The sequence below is a fragment of the Hevea brasiliensis genome, chromosome 15, assembly GCF_030052815.1.
Source record: "Hevea brasiliensis isolate MT/VB/25A 57/8 chromosome 15, ASM3005281v1, whole genome shotgun sequence".
NCBI classification, from domain to species: domain Eukaryota; kingdom Viridiplantae; phylum Streptophyta; class Magnoliopsida; order Malpighiales; family Euphorbiaceae; genus Hevea; species Hevea brasiliensis.
Genome location: NC_079507.1, coordinates 3,362,812 through 3,370,347, shown reverse-complemented (window position 1 = coordinate 3,370,347; position 7,536 = coordinate 3,362,812). Strand labels below are relative to the sequence as shown.

General features: G+C 38.5%; 1 non-coding gene across 1 annotated transcript; it reads left to right on the top strand.

Moving 5' to 3' along the window:
* The first annotated feature begins 4,071 nt into the window (after nt 1-4,071).
* Nucleotides 4,072-4,178, top strand: LOC131174227 (small nucleolar RNA R71). Its single transcript, XR_009144475.1, has one exon. It is a non-coding gene; the product is annotated as a small nucleolar RNA R71 (small nucleolar RNA).
* The last annotated feature ends 3,358 nt before the right edge of the window (nt 4,179-7,536 follow it).

Sequence of the window (7,536 nt, the reverse complement as noted above, 5' to 3'; positions counted from 1 at the left end):
GCTGATTATTGCTCATGGTGTGCCAAATCTTGTGAAGATATTCTTCTTAAGGAACTTGGTGACCACTCTGGCATCGTTGGTTGGCGTGGTTATTGCTTTTACCCATTTTGACACATAATCAACACCAACCAGAACATACTTGTTCCCAAAGGAGAAGGGGAATGGGCCCATGAAGTCTATCCCCCACACATCAAATAGCTCTACCTCAAGTATACTGTGCAGTGGCATTTCATTCCTTTTATAAATGTTACCTGTTCTTTGGCATAAATCACAAGGTAGCACAAAGGATCTCACATCTTAAAACAAATTAGGCCAGTAGAACCCTACTTGATAAATCTTGGCTGCTGTTTTTGTGGTGCCAAAATGTCCTCCATATGGTGATGAATGGCAATGCTGAAGAATGCTCTATATATCCTCCTTCGATATGCATCATCTTTTCAGCCTGTCGTTACATCTCTTGTACAGCAAAGGTTCTTACCATGTGTAGTATCACACATCATGCAGGAATTTCTTCCTTTGCTGATAAGACATGTTGGGAGGCAATACCCTGCATACAAGAAAATTAACAAAGTCAGCATACCATGGAGCTTGGGAGAATGCTAGTAATTGTTCATTAGGAAATGAATCATCAATTGGCAATTCCTCGATGTCCCTTATGTCTTCCAATTTTAGTCTGGAGAGGTGGTCAGCTACTACATTTTTAGATCCCTTTTTGTCCTTGCTTTCAAGGTCAAATTCTTACAAGAGTAAAATCCATCGAATCAGCCTTGGTTTTGCTTCCTTCTTATTTAAAAGGTACCGAATGGCAGCATGGTCTGTGAATATAATGACTTTCGATCCAATTAGGTAGGATCTAAATTTGTCAATTGCAAACACTACTGCTAGAAATTCCTTTTCTGTGGTAGCATAGTTGATTTGTGTATCGTCAAGCATCTTGCTGGCCTAATAAATGGCATGGAGCTTTTTATCCTTTCTTTGCTCGAGTACTGCTCCAACTGCGTAGTCACTTGCATCACACATCACCTCAAACGGTAGCTTCCAATCTGGTGGTTGCATTATTGGTGCTGAAATCAAAGCTTATTTGATCCTGTTAAAGGAGACAAGGCAATTTTCATCAAAATCAAAGGGAACATCTTGACTTAACAAGTTGGTAAGTGGCTTAACTATTTTGGAGAAGTCTTTAATGAATCTTCTGTATAAGCTGGCATATCCCAAAAAGCTTCACACTCCTTTGACTAATGTTGGTGGTGACATCTTTTCAATGATTTCTATTTTTGCCTTGTCAACTTCAATTCCTCTTTCTGATATCAAGTGTCCAAGAACTATACATTCCTTTACCATGAAATGGCGTTTTTCCCAATTTAGGACCAGGTTTGATTCTTCACATCTTTACAACACTTTGGATAAGTTAGCTAGGCAATCATCAAAAGTGGTTCTATAGACAGAGAAATCATCTCTAAAAACTTCCATGATATTTTCAATATAATGGAAAAAATAGCCATCATGCATCTTTGAAAAGTAGCACGGGCATTACAAAGACCAAAAAGCATTCTTCTATATGAAAAGGTTCTATAGGGGCATGTGAATGTGGTCTTTTCTTGATCTTCTGGGTGAATAGGAATTTTAAAAAATCCTGAATACCCATCTAGATAACAAAAGTATGAATGTTTCACTAGCCTTTCTAGCATTTGGTCTATGAAAGGGAGAGAAAATTTATCTTTTCTAGTGACACTATTCAATTTCCTATAATATATGCACATACACCAACCAGTGACTACCGTAGTAGGGATCAGTTCATTGTTTGCATTTTGGACAAAAGTTGTCCCACCCTTCTTAGGCACTACATGTACTAGACTAACCCATTTACTATCAGAAATTGGGTATATAATACCAGCATCTAATAGTTTCAGAATTTTTTTCTTAACTATTTCTTTCATGTTTGGGTTAAGCCTCCTTTGATGTTCAATAGTGGGTTTACTGTTTTCTTCCATAGGTATCCTATGCATGCAAATGGAAGGATTAATCCCCTTCAGGTCTTCTATTTTATACCTTATAGCTTTGCTATGGGTCCTAAGTACCCTTAACAATTTTTCCTCTTCTATTTCTGATAAGCTAGCATTGATAATAACAGGATATTCATAATTTGAGTCCAAAAATGCGTACCTTAGTATGGAGGGAAGAGGTTTCAATTCTACCTGTTTAGTGTTTTGTTAAGGCTTTCCTTTGGGTTGTTCTTCCTCTAACTCTTCTACCTTGAAAACTTGAGCCAATGGTAGGGGTAGATCTGCTGTCAAAGATTGTACACAAGCTGTAATTTCTGTGTTCTCATTCTCTGCTATGTGGTTATGGACAATGCATGCTTCAAGAGGATCTTCATGATCTTTTTTATGGAATTCCTCTTCAACTTGCTTGTTAATTATATCAACCTTGAAGCATTCGTTAGGTTCAAGTTTGTGCTTCATTACGCTGAACATGTTGAATTTCACCTCTTCATCTCTTACTTTGAGAGTTAACTACCCATTTTTGACATCTATAATAGCTCTGGCAGTTGCCAAGAAAGGTCTTCCTAAGATGATAGGGATTTGGACATCCTCTTCCATCTCCAGGACAACAAAGTCAATGGGGATGAAGAATTTGCCCACTTTGATAGGGATGTTCTTTAGGATGCCCATAGGATATTTAACAGACCAATCAGCAAATTGCAGTGAAATTATTATGGGATTCAGTTCTCTGACCTCTAGCTTTTGACATATTGATAGAGGCATTAGACTTACATTTGCCCCAAGATCACAGAGGGCCTTGTCTATTTTCATATTGCCGATGAGACAAGGTATTGAGAATCTTCCTGGATCCTTCAGTTTTAGAGGCAGTTTGTTTTGCAGTATGGCACTACATTCCTCTGTGAGAGCAACAGTCTCATAATCTTCCAGCTTTCTTTTCTTTGACAAAATTTCCTTGAGAAATTTAGTATAGGATGGCATTTGAAAAAGTGCTAGTGAAGGGAATGTTGATGTAGAGTTTCGGTAAAACTTTTAAAAACTTCCCAAACTGCTTATCCAATTTGGCTTTCTGGAATCTCTGAGGAAAAGATAGAGGAGGCTGATATGGCTCTAGTAGTTTCTTTTCTTTCTTGCTTCCTCTTCCTGGTCCTTTTTATCTTTTTCCTTTTTCTCCTCTGCTTGGCTTTCAGATTTATCAGAGGTTTTCTCAGTTGGCTCTTCTTCTGACTGTTCTAGAACTTTTCCACTCCTTAATGTAACTGCCTTACAATGCTCCTTTGGGTTCATCTTTGGTTGACTAGGCAGTTTACCAGTAGCCTTGCTTGAAGAACTTGTTTGCTGAGCAATTTGATTTTCAAGCATCTTGTTGTGGGTGGCAAGTTAGTCCATCCTGGAAGTTAGCTATTTGATCATTTCATTCTGCTATTACTAGGTTGCTAGGAAGCCTTCCATCTTGGATTCCATAGTCGACTTTGGTTCAGGCTGTTGGTTCTGAGGAGGTGGCAGTGGCTGTGTAGGATTTGGTCCCCTATTCTGAAATCCTGGGGGTGCTGGTGGTCTATATCCTTGCTGTTTGTTCATTGACTTATTCTGTGAATTGGACCATGAGAAATTAGGGTGGTTCCTCTATCCAGGGTTGTATGTACTTGAATATAGATTGTTGAGCTGCCTCTAGTTGAAATTCCCTCCATTATTCACATAGTTCATCTATTATGTGGAAAGTTCATTGAAGTTGTTACATTCTGAATTCATATATCCTTCTCCACTGCTATCATAGTGTTGGTTGTTCATCCCTATAGCATTGGCTTGCATTCTATTAAGCCTTCTTGTGAGCTGGTCAAATTGAACACTTATCATGCTTAGGGCATCTACTTCCAGGATCCCTACTGTTCTCCTTGTATTCCCCCTTTCATTTGACCACTCGTAGTTATGGTACACGACCCTCTCCAGAAGTTCAAGTGCTTGGTCCACTGTTTTCTCCATCAAGTCAGCTTCTTCAGTTGAATCTATTGTGCTCTTTATAAAGGGTAGCAGCCCATTATAAAAGTTTTGAACCAGGAGCCAATCCTTTATGCCATGGTGTGGACATTTTCTCTGTAGATCTTTATATCTCTCCCATGCATCATAGAGTGATTCACTTTCCTTTTGCCTAAAGATGTTGAGTTCAACCCTCAACTTTACAGTATTTGCGGGTGAGAAATACCTTGCTGGAAAAGCTTATGAAAGATCTTCCCAAGTTGTGAACGTTCCAGCTGGTTGAGAAAGTAACTACTTTCTTACTCTATCTCGAAGGGAGAATGTGTAACGGCCCAGCCCACTAGTGATATTGTCCGCTCTGGGCCGAAGCCCTCACAGTTTTAAAACACGTCACTAGGGGTTACAAACCACCAACTTCTAAACCTAGCATCTCTCCCGTATTTTGTCGATGTGGGATTTGCCTAGGGTGTTACAATCCACCCCCCTTATGGGACTCAACGTCCTCACTGAGGTTTGCCCCACCATCGCTCAAGGTTGCACGCGGAGCGGCTCTGATACCACAAATGTAACGGCCCGGCCCACTAGTGATATTGTCCGCTCTGGGCCGAAGCCCTCACGGTTTTAAAACGCGTCACTAGGGGTTACGAACCGCCAACTTATAAACCCAACATCTCTCTCGTGTTTTGCCGATGTGGGATTTGCCTAGGGTGTTATAGAATGGGAATGCTCTGAGTCTTATAGCTTGATCAGAGACTCCATTCATCTTGAATGTGTCACATAGGGCAAGAAAATATTAGAGGTGGTAATGTGGATCTTCTGTTGGTGAACCCCCAAACTGGGTCTGTTGGATTATCTTGTGCTATGCCAGCTTTAATTTAAAATTGTTGGCATCCACTGTGAGTCTTATAACACTAGGTTGGAATCCTTGTATAGATTGAGCTCCGCAGTCCTTCAAGAGTCTTGGCCTGTTATTATTGTTGTTAGCCATGATTAGAGTTTCTGGATTTTCTTGATCTTGTTCTTGGTGTCTCATTTCTCTCCTGCTTGCTCTCAAAGTTCTATCTATCTCGGGATCCAAGTCCAAAACTTCTTCTTCTGGCTTTGCTTTGGTCATACACTAGACCAAATGCCTGAGAGAAAATAAAAGAAATAAAACAAATTAAATAAAACTAAATAATAAATACAAATGCCTAAATCAGCTAAATTGCCTATCACTTAATGTTACTAAAGCTAAATTCTCTAGCAACAACACCAAAAACTTGTTTGCTGGTTTTTCAACCCCGCAAGTGCGCGGATCGCTAACAAGTAATAAAGTAGTGAGTGAAGTATCATCCCATGAGGAATTTAGTTAGCAACTACCAAGCTACATAGCAATTCTGACTGTTTAGGCTACTAGATATGTATGAAGAGTGAATTAAATCTATTTTGGATGCTAAAAATAACTTTGAATAAAACTATCTATTGAAGCAATTTCAGAATTAAGATTTCACACTGTAATCTTATTATGGATTTTAATCTTGTCTATTCATTGGATTGAGGATCGTCACTTTGATTGGAAATTAATCCTAGGATATCCTAGGTCTTCTCTCAAGGCACCTAAGGTGTGTTTTGATTAGAGCTAAACCCTACTTTCGTCGGCGATTAGTCCTAATAAAAAAATCCTTTAAGATCTTTGATTAATTATGGAACTCCACAAAAGTCATCAGCCTATCTCTAGGTCAGATTTCCTAGGTTCAAAATCCCAATTTTCTAATATTAATCTTCACCTTTCAGTCCTTCAATTAATATCTGTAATCAATATTAAGTGGGTACTAACACATAGCATGCATTAAGATCACAAGAAATTAAATCAAAGAACAAAACCCCAATCCGATAAATAAAACTCAATATTCATCCATAATAATAATTACAAGTGTTACTCTCCCAATTCCAGAATAAATAAATTACTCACTCATAGTGAGTTTAACAAATATAATATAAATAAAATAAAAGAACATGAAATATCCGCTTAAAAAAATAGAACAAAAGAACCGAAGAGAATCTGCAGCTTTGATCTTGTGGAACTTCAGCTGAGGGTTCCTTCTTAATGCTGATGCACTATTCTTTTAAACGGCTGTGTGAAAAAAGCGAAGGTGATATTGTCTGGCTAGGATCCCTTTTCTGCTTTCTGTTGCTCCTATTTATATACAATGTCTAGGGTTAGGTTTTCAGAGTCCTAGCAACATTAGAAGTCTCTTTTTTTCTATTAAAAACTAGAGCTGGAGCCAAATCAGGAGACTAGTTATCACATGATACATGGCCCACGTGTCATTATATGGTTCAGGGTCGTGTAACTTACCAGAGCTTGAATTGTTGCATCTTGTATCAGGACGGGACTTTACACAGACCTCAGGTAGTACACGGGCCTGATTACATGGCCCGTGTACATTTGAACTTCAGGTAAATCTTCAATCTTGGCCTCACAGAGACTTACACGGGTCTCCATATTTTACACGGGCTATGGTACATGGCCCATGTACTTTGTTTCTTCCTTGGCTCTTTGGCTTTCTCCTGGAAGAAAGTTACACGGGTCTGAGGCTTTAATTACACGACCCGTGTAAGGTGTATCAGCAACACTTCTCAATCCTTTGGCCTTTCCAAGCTCTCTACTTTGCTCTTATGCCTTGGAACCTCTTCAGAAAACCTGAAAATATATAGAAAACATAGAATTCAGATCTTGGCAATGGAATTTACAAAGTTAATGAAATTAATGATTATGCATGAGATTACTTATCTAAATGCTATGAAATATTATACAAATATACTTTAAAATATCTATATAATACAAGTGTATCAGAAGGTATTTTTTTCCACAATCTTCCAAAGTCAAGTACACACATTCTTAGCATTTCTTCTAGCGTCTATATGGTCCTTTTTTATTGTCCATCTGTCTAAGTATGGAAAGCTATGCTGAAGTCTAACTTGGTACCTAACTCATTCTAAATATAATGCTAAAACCTTAATATGAACTGTGGTCCTCTGTCATAGATTATTGTCATTAGAGCTCCATGCAATCTTACTATCTCTACCATGTACGCCTGAGCTAACTTATCCATAGATTGTTAGCTCTTATAGAAATAAAGTGAGCAGTCTTGGTCAACTTGCCTACTATAACACATATCGAGTTAGATCTATTGGAGGCTATTGGTAACCCTACAACAAAGTCTATTGCCACATTCTCCCATTTCCATTCTGGAATGGGTAGTGGGTTAAGTATTCCCACAGACTTCTAATGTTCCATCTCTACTCTCTAACAGACTTCACAAACAGACATAAACTGTGAAATCTCTTTCTTCATGGAAGGCCACCAATATACATTCTTTAGATCTTAATACATTTTGGTGGCTCTAGGATGGATGCTACACTTAGCATTATGATCTTCTCTCATAATGTCTCCTTTGAGCCTGATATCATCTAGTACACATAACCTATTGCCATATTTTAACACTTTTTTGCCATCAAATCGAAACTCAAGGTTCTCACCCTTCTGTACTGCTTTAGCATCTTTACAATTCAGGGT